The sequence below is a fragment of the Felis catus genome, chromosome D1 (assembly GCF_018350175.1).
Source record: "Felis catus isolate Fca126 chromosome D1, F.catus_Fca126_mat1.0, whole genome shotgun sequence".
Taxonomy (NCBI): domain Eukaryota; kingdom Metazoa; phylum Chordata; class Mammalia; order Carnivora; family Felidae; genus Felis; species Felis catus.
Genome location: NC_058377.1, coordinates 105,813,656 through 105,827,265, shown reverse-complemented (window position 1 = coordinate 105,827,265; position 13,610 = coordinate 105,813,656). Strand labels below are relative to the sequence as shown.

The window sequence follows — 13,610 nt, the reverse complement described above, 5'->3', positions numbered from 1 at the left end:
GAGGTGTAAACAAACACCCCAGGGGCGCCTGGGTGGCTCAGTCCGGTGAGTGTCCGACTTCATCTCGGGTCACGATCTCACAGTGCGTGAGTTCGAGCCCCACATCGGGCTCTCTGCCGTCAGCGCAGAGCCTGCTTCGTTCGGATCCTCTCTCTCTCTCTCTCTCTCTCTCTGCCCCTCCCCCACCTCTCTCAAAAATAAACAAACATTTGAAGAAAAAAAATCCCAAGATGTAATGGCTTAAGCAGGATAATTTATTACTATCTCTCATGGTCTAGGAGTCAGCTGGGCTCAGTGGGGCAACTCTCACTTGGGGTGTCATGAGGTCGCAGTGGGGGCTGGAGCCCATCTGAAGGTTTCTCTGCTTCAGTGTGTGGCTCCTGGGCTGGGACAGCTGCGGACCCCAAGCATTGCTCTTTCCACGTGTTCTCTCCACTTGACTAGCCTGGATGTCCTCACAACGTGGCGGTCTTGGGACTGTCAAACTTTTTTCAGGGCAGCTGGCTCCACCCTAAACAAATGTCCAAAGACAGTTTCCATGAGAGCCTTGCAGGACTTCTTAAGGCCTTGCCCTGGAAGACCTAGAACATCCCTTCCACCTCGAATGGAAGGAAGACCCACCGGAACCTTCCGGTGGGGGAGGGGCCGTTGAACTCCACGTCCTGACATGAGGGAGGGAAGGACTTGATGGCGGCCGCGGTGATCTGAGGTCATAGGTGACCTCAGTGTGGCTAACCTCCAGTGAGGAAGGAACAGTGAGGCCTTCATCCGAGGCACAGAGAGGCCCCGAGGGAAGGAAATATGCAAGGAGTGACGTCAGAAGAGGGACCCACAGAGTCCGGAGGGAAGTATTGGTAATGAAATGCTGACCTAGCCCCAAAGCGGCTCCCTGAACAACCAGTTCTGAGAGGCTCTGATCTTGTGAAACCGTCCACAAGGGAGGTGTGGCCAAATCTCCCACGAGGCTCCTGGGGGACAAGGAATTGCCTGCGTGGGAGCCTAAAAACAGAGGCAGAGAAGGGCCTTTGATGGCTGGGGTGGGGACGCTACTGCGCGGCCCGGAGTTGAGTGCCTAGGAACCCCGTGTGACACCATAAACACTTGTCTCGTTGGGGGTCTGGCCTTCTTCTCACCATCCTTTAAATCAGGAGGTGGCAAACTACAGCCCGTGGGCCAGACCCAGCCCTGGGCCTGTTTTTAATCCAACCAGGACTCAGAATGGTTCTAAAGGATTTCAAGACAAGGGCGGTGGCAGGGGGGGTATGTAGCAGGCATTCAAGTGGCCCTCGAAGTCTAAATATTTATTATTTGGCCCTTCACGGAGAAAGGTTGAGGGCCTCTGCTTTAAACAGAGCGTGATTCCCGCCGGTGTCCAGAGAGCTGATTTTAAGTGTCACTAAGTTACTTCCTTTTTGACTCTCTCTCAATCCTCGCTTCTTCTGGGACCAGGGCTCAATTGGGGACGGCTCCGTCTTGAACACGGGACTAACATTTGCAGATGCCCTTTACCTAGCTAGAATTGTGTGGTATTGTTTTGTTTTCGCTGTGTTTATATCGTCAATGCCCTTCACGGCTCTGACGTTGATTTTTTTTCACCCATCATGTACAAATTTCCTTTTGAAATAAACTCATTACATTAAAAAGTAGGAGAACTTCAAGAACTTTCTATTTACTAGAAAACAAGACGGGGCTGATGTGGCAAATAAATAGTGAGGGCGGTGTGCGAGTGACTGCGTTTAGGTGTGCGGGCTCTGGGCTTCTGCCTTGGTCCTTCTCTGAGTCTCCTAGTTCTTCCCGGTCAGATGTGTCCATCTCCCAGACTCTTCAGCCCCATTCATATGCCGGTGACCCCCACGCCTGCACTGCTAAGCCAGCCTTCTCTGAGTTCCAGAATGTCGAAATCAACCACCAACGGGACGTCTCCACTTCAATGATCCAGGGGGACCTAAAATAGAACGTTTCCACAAGCAAACTTCTGCTCTCGACCCCACCTCTTCCAAATGAGGCACAGTGATTAGATCTCAGGGTCTTGAGTCAGGCAGAAGAGGGGTCCAAGTTCCTGCTCTGCCACTTACTACTACCTGACCTTGAACAAGGTGCATCATCATCTGAGTGCCAAATGGACTTATTGAGAGGAATAAATGAGATAATGGAGGCACCGCACTCAGCACAGAGTTGGGTACATAGAAAGCTAATGTCAGCCATTACTATCATCATTAACTTTTTTTTAAGTTTTATCTATTTATTTTCAGAGAGAGAGAGAGAGGGAGCTCGAGAGGCAACGCGTGTGGGTGGAAGGGCAGAGAGAGAGGGAAAGAGAGAGAATTCTAAGCAAGCTCTGTGTGCTGTCCGCCCAGAGCCTGACACGGGGCTAGAACTCAGGAACCATGAGATCGTGACCCGAGCTGAAATCAAGAGCCGGACGCTTAACCGACTAAGCCACCCCGGTGCCCCAGTCATCATTAACTTTTAAAGTTCTTATTTGAAAAATTGTCACTACAATACAATTGGCCTCTTCGGGGGTGTACAATTCTTTGAATTTTATTTATTTTTTACTTTTTTAATGTTTATTTATTTTGAGAGAGAGCGAGAGCAGAGCCACCCAGGTGCCCCTCAATTCTTTGAATTTTAGCACATCCACAGATTCGTGTAACTGTCCCCATGACAGAATACACAACAATCCTGCCCAAACTCCCTCCTGCTGGGCCTTTCCCTTCCCCACTTGTGACCTCTGGCAACCACTCACCTGTTCTCCCTCCATACAGTTTTGCCCCCGAGAACGTCATAGAAATAGAACCTGGCCGTATCTAACCTTTGGAGACTGGCTGTTTTCACTCCGCCTGAGGCCTCTGTGATTCATCCGAGGTGCTGTGTATCAATAGTTCCTTCCTTTTATCGTGCAGGCGTAGACACACGCTGAGAATTGCTTCCTTTTCTTTTCACCACGCCAGATGGACACAAACAGACCCCACGAGGTCTTGGCCTAGAAATCCCTTTCCCTGGGGAAGCTGGTGGCCCCCATACTTTACCTCGGCTGCCCTTCCTCTCAGTCCCCCGCAAGCCTTCCGAAAAGAAGAGGCTCCGAGGGGCACCTGGTGGCTCAGTCGGTTAAACATCTGACTTCGGCTCAGGTCACGATCTCACGGTCTGTGGGTTCGAGCCCCGCGTCGGGCTCTGGGCTGACATCTTGGAACCTGGAGCCTGCTTCGGATTCTGGGTCTCCCTCTCTGTCTGCTCCTCCCCCGCTCACGCTCTGTCTGTCTCACAAAAGTAAATAAACATTGGAAAGAAGATTTTTTTTAAATTTTTTTCAACGTTTTTTATTTATTTTTGGGACAGAGAGAGACAGAGCATGAGCGGGGGAGGGACGGGGGGAGAGGGAGACACAGAATCGGAAACAGGCTCCAGGCTCTGAGCCATCAGCCCCAGAGCCTGACGCGGGGCTCGAACTCACGGACCGCGAGATCGTGACCTGGCTGAAGTCGGACGCTTAACCGACTGCGCCACCCAGATGCCCCGGAAAGAAGATTTTTTAAAAAATTAAAAAAAAAAAAAAAAAAAAAAAAAGAGGCTCCAAGTCTAACCGTATGGTTTGAGGGAGAGAAAAACCCTTGGTCTCCTCCGTGATGGTGAATGGAAGACACCAAGGGGCTGACAGCTGGTGTCTGGGGGACAGCACTGATCCCGGATCCCTGCGTGGTCCATGACTTGCCATGTGCAGTCATCTGGCCAGGCAACGTCAGGGCAACCTGTTTTCCTGACACCCACACCCCCCCTCCAACGTACTAGTCACAGGACGGAAAAGTCTGGAGCCCGTGAGTAGGAAGAAGAATTTCAGAGGGCGAGGGAGAGGTTGAGCAGGAGAGACGGACTGCTTGTGGCCTGAATAACATCTTTCTTTGCACTGTTTTCCTCCTCCAGATTGGTTTGGGGGCCCGGCCCAGCTGCCGCCTTGGCTCCTGCTCAGAATTCTGGTCTATGCGCACGTCCTTTCTCAGCACTGTTAGAGAACAGAAGTGACCCTGGCCTCCGAGTTGTCCTAGGAACGTCTTTTTTGCCTTTCGTGTGTCCTTCTGTCCATTCCTGGGTATCCCAGGGCTGGGTCTTAGGGCAAACGCACATTAAGGAGAGACAGGGAGTGAGGGAAGGAGGGGGAGAAGGAGAGGGTTTGAACCTCCTTGCTTCGTAAGAGCAAAGTCTGGCGGCCAGGCCTCAGGGTCTTTCTGACCCGCCTCGGGCCCCGAGGGGACCCTTGGTGGCAGTGGCATTAATAAGTGGCTTAGTTCTGCCATCCACTGTGGGGCTAGTGAACTTCGGTTCAGGGAGAATAGGCTTGCTCTGGGTCACAGGGCAAAGCGAGCCATGGGGCTGGGCTCTGGCCAGCTGGCCTGGGTGGTCCGGCTGCTGCTGTCTTTTTCACTTCCTCTGGAAGTCCCACGCACCTGACCTCAGAGGCTGCTGCCATATGTGTGTGTGTGTTTCCCCAGGGGATTGTGGTTCATGGCTCTTCTGAGCAGTAGGCCAGCCTGGGTAAGACGACAGAGTTCGAGCTTTCTGACCAGTAATGGAAACAAGGCCAACACCCAGAAACACGAAAACATTGACATCGGACAAGTGAGTTAGAAAACACGTCCCGTCCCCTAGACGTGGCAACGGGGACATTCGAGTGGCGTCACGGGTTCTAATCCTGGCTGTGAGTGTTGTCTGCTGGTGGCCCACAGAGCAAATTCTCCGGCAATCCGGAGAATTGCCTTGGTGGACAGGAGCCATCTAGTCATGGCACCCCGTTGCGGGCGATTTGCCGCGAAGACTTTATGACACAGGGCTACAAAATCCCATCCCCTTGTGTCGAGATGGAACAGCCCTGTGCCGCCACTGACTCCAGAACTCCCAGAGCATCTGACTGTGGTCAGACCTCAGCTGAAAACAGCCTTGCCTGGCCTCTCCATCTGCCCCTTCCTGCTTCCCCTCTTTTTTCTTTCTTTCTTTCTTTTTTTTTAGAGAGACACAGAGAGACAGAATGTGAGGAGGAGAGGGGCAGAGAGAGAGGGAGACACAGAATCCGAAGTAGGCTCCAGGCTCTGAGCTGTCAGCCCAGAGCCTGACGCGGGGCTTGAACCCACGAATCTCGAGATCGTGACCTGAGCCAAAATCGGATGCTTAACCGACGGAGCCACCCAGGCGCCCCCTGCTTCCCCTCTCTGACCGGCTGTCATCCCGAGAGCTCTCCCGTCCCGTGCCCTGTGCACAAAAACCTCCGTCTCAGATTCCGCGTCTAAGGAACTCAACCAAACTAGCAAGTGGGACCAGCACGAGGCAAAGTTAAGGGGACCTCGTTTGCCAGAAGAGCTTGGAGCTTGTGGACAGACCAACTGGAAGGAAATCCTTCAACCTGTTCCCAGCTGGGTAACTGACATTTAAAGTTCAGCAGGTTAGGGGCGCCTGGGTGGCTCAGTCGGTTAAGCGGCCGACTTCGGCTCAGGTCATGATCTTGTGGTTCATGAGTTCGAGCCCCGCGTCGGGCTCTGTGCTGACAGCTCAGAGCCCGGAGCCTGTTTCGGATTCTGTGTCTCCCTCTCTCTCTGACCCTCCCCCATTCATGCTCTGTCTCTCTCTGTCTCAAAACATAAATAAACATTAAAAAAGTAAATAAATAAAAAATAAAGTTCAGCAGGTCAAAGGGGCCCACCCCACTTTCTCCAGCATGGGGCTCCCGGGTTCCAGCGTCACACAGAGAAAAATTGCCCTCTGCCTGACCCCTGGTGAAGGCACTCAAAGGGACAGGGTCCGTGGGGTGTCTCTTTCTTCACATGATCAGCCCCTCAAGAGGCACACGAGGAGGAAAGCCGATGGAAAGGAAAAGGTATCTCCTCCCTGCATCTCCGCTCTTCTCCAAACCACCTTCTTCCTTTCTCCATCACCCCCAAGACCACCCACCACTTCTGCAGCTGCCACCCAAACACCCACCAGGTGCCAGGCACCCCTCCAGGCATCGGGATATGGCGATGATCACCACAGAGCGGCCTGGCTCCCCGAGGGTTCGCGTTCCTGTCAGTGGAGGCTGGAAAAGGGACATAAGTCTATTAAACAGAAATAATACTGACTACTATAAGGAAGAAACAGCAGTTATTTAGAGAGAGACTGAGTCCTAGGGGGATAGGCCACTTTGGATAGGGGTCAGAGAAGGCCGCTAGGAGCTGACCCTTGAGCAGAGCCATCAGCACCAAGAGGCCAGTCCAGCAAAGATTTGGGGCAAGGGCATCCAGGCAGAGGGAGCAGCATGTCCTGAGGGACATCAAATATGTCCAGACTGGGAGATCCAGGGAGATCTCTGGGGAGCCTCTCGAGATCGTTTTCCCTTCCATCTGGTTCCTCGCAGGGATCGTGATGAAAGCAAGAACTCGCTTATATCTGCCTGACCTTCATACACGTCGAGGCTCATCGTGACAAGGGAGAGAGCTCTTTGCTGGGGTAGCCTCTCCTCTTCCGGACGGCGAGCTAGGTCCTTGAGAAGGACAGAGGACAGCCTCGTGGTCTCTTTTCAGGGCCTCAGGGAGCACTGGTACAGACTGCTGGCTCCCGCGTGCCAGGGGTAGGGGGTGACAAAGCTTCCTGACCGTGCGCAATGCTCCCTCTTACTTCCCTCTGGATGCAAATGCCTTGGAAACTGACCAACCAAGACGGTCCTTTTTGGCAACGTGGGCCCCACATGCTGCTTCGAGCCCAGCGAGCAGGGGCCTTGCGCTCTTCTCCCCGGAGATGCGGAGCCGGGCAAGGTTACCGGTTAACGTCCCAGCAGGCTCCCTGCCGAGGCCTTCTCCCCCAGGCATCCTCACCCAGTGGCTCAGCTCAGCCCCAAAGCTGGCTTCCTTCCTCCAGCCTCCGAGCCGTCTGGGCACCAGCGTGGCTCACGACGGTCTAGTTTACTTACTTGGTCAGGAAGACGTCCAAGGGCCTCAGTGATAGGTCAGATGATTCGACACCTATCCCAAGGCACAGGGGGGCATCTACTTGCTTTTGTCATTTCAGGGAGGTCCTGGAGGGTTTCTCTTTCGGGCCCTTCAAAAGCCATTCTCCACCAGCCACTGTGGGCAACCCAAAGAGAGACCCAGACCCTGCACGAGGGAGATGACTGTCCCTCTGCCTCTGCCCTGACCACCACTCTGGCAGGGAGGAGGGTGAGAGGCTGGGGAGGGGACCGACAGAGAGGAGGTGGGAAGGCAGGCCAGATGGGGCAAAGGCAAAGGAAATGGGTGGCCAGTCTGAAGACAGACGGACAGAGTGGGGGGTGGGCAGGCGTCAGAGCAGGGGGTACTCAGAGGACGTGGGTGTGACTACCCAGGGGCTGAGGAACGGGCAGAGGTCACTTCATTCAAAGAAGGCACGGCTCAGTTCTGAGGCAGCCCAGCAGAGAAAGGGGGGTACCTCTCGTGGTGGGCGCCCCCACCCCACCCATGCCGAGCCTCCAGAAGAGCCGGTCCTGGATCCGGACGAGGCCTGCACGTGGGGCAGACTGGATTAGAGCCACACAACCCGGGCAACTCCTCCCTCCGCACACAGCTGAGGGGCAGGACACGCTCCCTTGGGATCCCCGGCTTCCCACGAAGCTAAGTCCTAACAGAGCTGGGGTCCACACCTGCCACCCTTCTCCACCTAAACCGACACAGCCAACACCGAGAGGGACACCGTGACTTCTAGACTCCCTTTAACTCTTAAACAACGTTTGATTCTACGAGACTGGGGCGTCAGGGTCACCTCAGGGTAATAAGGGAGGTGCAGGGGTCAGAGCGGCTAAGCTGTGAGTGGCTGTTTGGTGGTGGGGGGGGGGGTGGGCAGTGTTTGCAAAATCCGGGCCACATGAACAATAATAATATGGTGAGATACTTGACTGTAAGTCACATTCCACAGGGTCGGTCCTCTCAGTGACGCTGTCCGGCGAGCAGAGCTGGTACGACATCATTCAGGTGTCCCTCCAGAGAGGCGAGCAGGACGGGCCTCCACTTCCTGTGCCCGTCACCCTGCCCACGACCTTCAGGGTCTCCCTTTTAGGTGCTGGAAGGAAGCTGAGAGCTGCAATCCTCCCAAAAGACCCCTCCAGACTCACAGCACTTGCTGGAGGCAGATCCGCCAAAAATCAATCGGCAGATTGATTTGCAAATTGAATCGATTTCCCTCCCCAACTCATCGATATTTCTTTAACTTCTACTTCATAGAGCAAAATCAATTCAGCTTATTCCCCCCTCGAGCGCCCAAGCTAGAAATGATCTCTCCCCCCTCTAAACTTCAAGCCTGTCTTGCAGAAAGACGGCTTATCACATCATTAAAGGCTGATCCCCCCCATCCCTCTCCCCCATCTGCTCCGCCTCCCCGAGCTTGTGTTTCTAGCCAGGAGAGTTTCGGCAAGAGACCTCGCTTCCCCAAGGCCGAAGTATTGACCGTTGCTCAGACAACAAGGCCCAAGCCTCTTTTTCTGATGCTTTTAGCCCTTTGAACTTGTGCTCTCACCAACCCCAGAGCAGCGGGAAGTGTTCTTCCGGACGGCAGAATGCAAAAATCCAGAAATGGCCCCGGTTGCCTATGGAGAGCTTGTGTGAGATAAAGGCAGGGTCAGGAATCTGGGGTGGGGGGAAAGAATGGGTGATTTCAGTTAGTGCTCGGGTAACTGGAGAGCCCTGGGGAACCAGGAACAATGGGAGGTGTTCCTGTCCTTTACCAGAATACCTTCCAAAGGGATTGGCCATTTCAGTGTAAAAGGACACCATCCAAGTACAAGGGGCAATCGGGAAATTCTTCTATAACTTGGGAGCGAGCAAAGCTTTCTGAATCCTGACTCAACACCCAGAAGCAATACAAGGGAAGATTAATAAGTTGCAAGGAATTGAAGTTTTGCGTGGCAAAAAAAGTTAAATGAGATTGAAATCAATACGGAAGTAAAATGAAAAGGACAAATGATCAACTAGTTAAAAAAAAAAAAGATTCACGACTTGCATCACAGAGACCGCGTTAATATTCTTAGCATAGAAAGAGCCCCTCGTGTAAGTTAAAAGCCCAACCACCGGGGAGAAAAATGTACTAAAAATATAACCGGTTTTCGGAAGAGGCAAGGCAAGTGTTTCCAAACCACAGGGAAAGATGGTCAACCTCAGTGAAAGAAATGCAAGTTGCCCCAAGGGAACTATTGCTGGCTGATCGGGCTGGCCAAAATCCAAAAGTTTAACAAAATCCTCTTTTGTCCCGGCCTGAGAAAACAAATAGTCTCACACTTTGCCGATGTGAATGCGAAATGGGACTGTCCCTACGGAAGGGAGTTTGCCAATAAACTGCATGATCCGTTGATCCTGCAATCCCACTTCTAGGAATCTATCCTACGGATCCACTGCAAATAATACAAAAAGACGGAGGCATGTGGCTGTTGGTTGCAGCTCTGTTTTTAATAACCAATAAACAAGAGTACATCCACACAGCAGAGTACTCCGGAGCCGTAAGAAGAATGAGGAAGTTTCCCCCAAAAGATTAAAAACAGAATTATCGTTTGAAAATATCGCTGGCACCTGGGTGGCTCAGTCGGTTGAGCGTCCAACTTCGGCTCAGGTCATAACCTCACGGCTCGTGAGTTAGAGCCCCGCGTCGGGCTCTGCGCTGACAGCTCGGAGCCTGGAGCCTGCTTCGGATTCCGTGTCTCCCTCTCTCTCTCTGCCCCTCCCCCAGTCTCACTCTCTCTGTCTCTCAAAAATAAAATAAAAACATTAAAAAAATATTAGAAGCAGACACTCGGAGAGGCAGTCCTGGGTCCAGTGAGACCCAATCAGACAACGCTTGTGAGATGGGGGTGGGGCGGTGTCTAACATTCCCCCGGAAGAAGAAGGAGGTCTGCCACCCTCCATGCTGCTGGAAGATAGCCTGGGGATGAAGCTCCATGGGTAGGAGCAGACCTGAGAGGGAATTGCAGAGGCATGGAGCCAGAGCCTTGATGAAACCGTGCCTCAAGTCCACTTCCTGATTTCTCAGCCACATGAGCCAATAAATCTCCCCCGTTGCTAAGCTAGTGTGGGTTGGGTTTTGTTGCTGGAAATCAAAACCCTCCTGACCCAGGCAGACCTCCCTGCTCTCTCATCCATCCACCTCAGGCACAATATCAGAAGCCACGGCCCTCCGCGGTGGTTTTTCCCTGGAGGTCCCTCACGGGGTCTGGCCAAGAGGCAACCGCACCCATGCCCTCCATCTTATGTCAACAGTGAAGAGAGTCAATCTGAAATCCAGGAACTTTTCGGAAACATCCCCCTTCCTAGATGTGGTGGAGAGTGACAGAAGGTCCCAGAAGCCGGGCTTTCGGCACTTTCGTTGTTCCTTCTCACGCCTTCGAGGCCCTCCTAGGGATAACCTGATAGACAGAACTCCCTGATTCCATTCACTTGTTTCATAAGCATTTACTAAACCCCTGTGTGGGCTGCCCCATCAGGGGTCCTGGGCAAACAGAGAGGGGTGAGGAGCCAAGGACGAGCTGGAGCGGAGGGCCGAGTGATCTGGGCAGGGGGCAGGGGGTGAGGAACGGCTAGGAGTGTGGGCCCTGAATTCAAACCGTGGGTGTTCTTGGGCAGGTTACTCTGTAGTCCCCTGCCTCAGTTTCCTCATCCGTCAAGTGGCATGTTTGATATATACTTAGTAAAGACTCAACAAGCATTAGCTTTTATCATGCATCAGTACTTTTTATTATGATCAGATTCTTTTTTAAGAAAAGGGACTGAGTAAACCCCACTCAGCTGGATAGCTTGGGCCTGAGGACCCCCTCCCTTGGAATGCAGGAGTTCAGGGCTGAAGGGGTGACTAGGTTGATGGGGCTTAAGGCAAACTCCAGAGACCAATTCTAACTCGTGAGATTCCTAAGAGGAAGAATGGAGGAGGGGCCCTCCCTTAGTCCCAGTTAACTGCAGAGAACCACGTCTCAAAGAGGGAAGGACCCTTCTGGGGCAAGGATTCGACCTTTCCACAACTCCATTCAGCCACCCAGAGTTTGCTCAGAGGCGCTGTCATGGGCCAGGGCCAGGAACAGAGATGACAGAGAGCTTCCTGTGTCCACTGAGTCCTCAGTCTCCTCTTGGCAACAGAGGAATGATAGTGCTGTGGCACACAAGTGCCTACTGTCACTCGGGAAAGGCTGAAGGGACCCCCGTTAGAGGAGGAAGGAGATTAGCTCCCATCTTGGAAGCTTCCTGGCAGAGGCAGGGTTTGGACTGGAGTTTGGGAGAAGGGTAGGTCTGATATGTCAAAGGGGACAGCTTTGGGGAGGAAGGACTTAAGCGCAGGGACGGGGGTGCAGCCCACACAGGACACAGCGCTAATGGACAAGCAGGAGGGACAATGGGAGGGGATGAGACCTCACGCGGCCCCAGCCTGCTCTGCCACCTGTCAGGCAACTGTGTCCGGCACGCAGGGGCGGCTTCTGGAAGCAATTGCCCCGCAACGTGAGTATCGCTCAGAAGGACAAGGAAAAGCCAAGGGAAGTGTCAGGAACTTGGATGGCCCCCCAACAGATTTCCTCATTGGTTTGATTCCAACTCTCGTTTGCTTCTGTCTGACTCCTGATTAGAAAGTTCGGGCATTTGGAATGTGTTCTGCCCAGTTATGAGCCATGCTTTGTTAGCTGAGTGACTGAACGAAAGTGGGAGATCAGGTAGCCTCAAAGGCACATTCCTGGCTTGAAAACTCGCCGCATGAAGGAATCTGTGGCCATTCGGATGATGTTAAAGGCAAATTGAACGGGGGACACCCGGGTGGCTCAGCTGAGCGTCCAACTTCGGCTCAGGTCATATCTCGAGGCTCGTGAGTTCAAGCCCCACATCGGGCTCACTGCTATCAGCACAGAGCCCATTTCAGATCCTCTGTCCCCCTCTCTCTGCTCCTCCCCTCTGTGCACGCTCTCAGAAAATAACTAAAACATTTTTTTAAAAAGGCAAATGCATTGGAGAATTGATTGCAAATGACAGAAAACACGTCTATTCCTGCATCTGGGGATACAGGCCATTTTAATCATCGCACCTAGCAATGGCTGGAGGGAGAGAGTGGTTCCCCAGAGGAGAATCCGGATCTAGTATAACCGGAAGGGGGTGGTGAATGTTGGGGAAGTAGGTGTGAATCTTGGGGAAAAAAATCACCGACTCCAGAAAAAAGCAGGGCATCCGGGTTCCTCCCACTGTTACCACATGCACACCCAAAATGTTGAAAGAACAGCAGAACAGGTAAGCGAGTAGGAAAAAAAAAAAACAAAAACTAGATACTGAATTCTGACTAATCGTTCCGGAGAATTAAAAAAGGCAGGGATGTTTTTGAAGGGGGGTTCCGTGCAGCTAGAACTAAAGAGGTAGGAAAGGAAAGGACAGGCAGTCTCCCCTCCCTTGGGAAAGCTGTCCTGGGTCTGACTTAGGCAGACAGGCTTCTTCTAAGCGTCTGTCCTAGACCACAAGCTTTGTTAGAAAGTCCTCTACCGAGAAAGCTGAGGGGGCACTCAGGGCCCTGCTGGGGAGGTGGGATTGCCCCAGTTGGGAAGGGGGTCATGTTAAGTGCCCTGATAAGTAGTCAGCTTCAGCTCCAGGTACCCAGAGGCTTTTTGGGAAGAGTTTACTTGATGCTCAGATCCTATGTTTGGAATGAGGGGTTGTGAGCCCTTGGAGGAGGTGTTACCCACAAATCCCAACCCTGGGGCGTCCACCAGGGGTCTCCGGGCCCATGGGGAGCACTGTAGGTCTGAGGAACCAGCCTCGGTCCCTATTAAAAGTATATTCTAGAAATATCCTCAGGTCTCAAGAGTGGGTCTGGACCCAGCTGCCCTGCTCAGCGATGCCACTGAATAACCAAGGGTCCCCAGGCTTCCCGGTCATCTCCGAAGCCTGCCAGCCACAAGCATCAGGCTCAGGAGATAGAACTCAAGTCCAAGCCCACAAACTGAGCCTTGCAGGACCCCCAGTAGCGTCTTCTGAAGAATCGCCAGCTCCCACCAAGCAGACTCCAGCTACTGATCAAATCAAACTGCCGATGTTGAAAATCACCCATTTGCTGCTGGTGCGATCAGAGCGACTCCTTTAAAAGCGCCGACCGCCCACTTGGATGCCTCGAATTTTCAGAATTGCAGTCGAGGCCTCAGGGCCCCTGATCTGGAAAACTGCTGCACAGCTAGGCTCCGGGTTCCGGTCACAGCCTGTCTCCGGCCAGCTGTGCTACCTCAAGTGAGGCGGTCGCTGAACCTCTCTGACCTGCGGTCTCCCCCTCTGCTTACAGCCTGGCTACCTGCCCCACTTCCTCCTTAGAGGCCTCGTTGGTTCCAGGCACCATAAGGTGTCAACTCAGTTTGTGTAAACTCTGTGGCATGTTATGTTTACAGGATGATAACAACTCCAAGAATGCTCTGGTCCCATCTCCAGGAAGCACATGGCCCGTTCTCTAGTAGAGAGAACCAATCCTTTGACATGTCTACTCAGGCCCCTTGTGGCCTCCCACGGATTCCTCCAGTTGAGGACACATTCTGTGGCCACAGACGCAGACGAAGGGGACCAGTCCTCAGAGCAGGGAGCCCGTGACCTTGGCATCACTGTCCCCAGCTGGCGGTCACAGCCCCC

General features: G+C 53.1%; 1 long non-coding RNA gene across 1 annotated transcript; it reads right to left on the bottom strand.

Moving 5' to 3' along the window:
• Window positions 1-1,644: 1,644 nt before the first annotated feature.
• Window positions 1,645-3,154, bottom strand: LOC109492379. The gene is made up of 2 exons (XR_002736021.2): window positions 2,813-3,154; window positions 1,645-1,945 (listed from the first exon to the last, which is right to left on the bottom strand). It is a non-coding gene; the product is annotated as an uncharacterized LOC109492379 (long non-coding RNA).
• Between the last annotated feature and the right edge of the window lie 10,456 nt (window positions 3,155-13,610).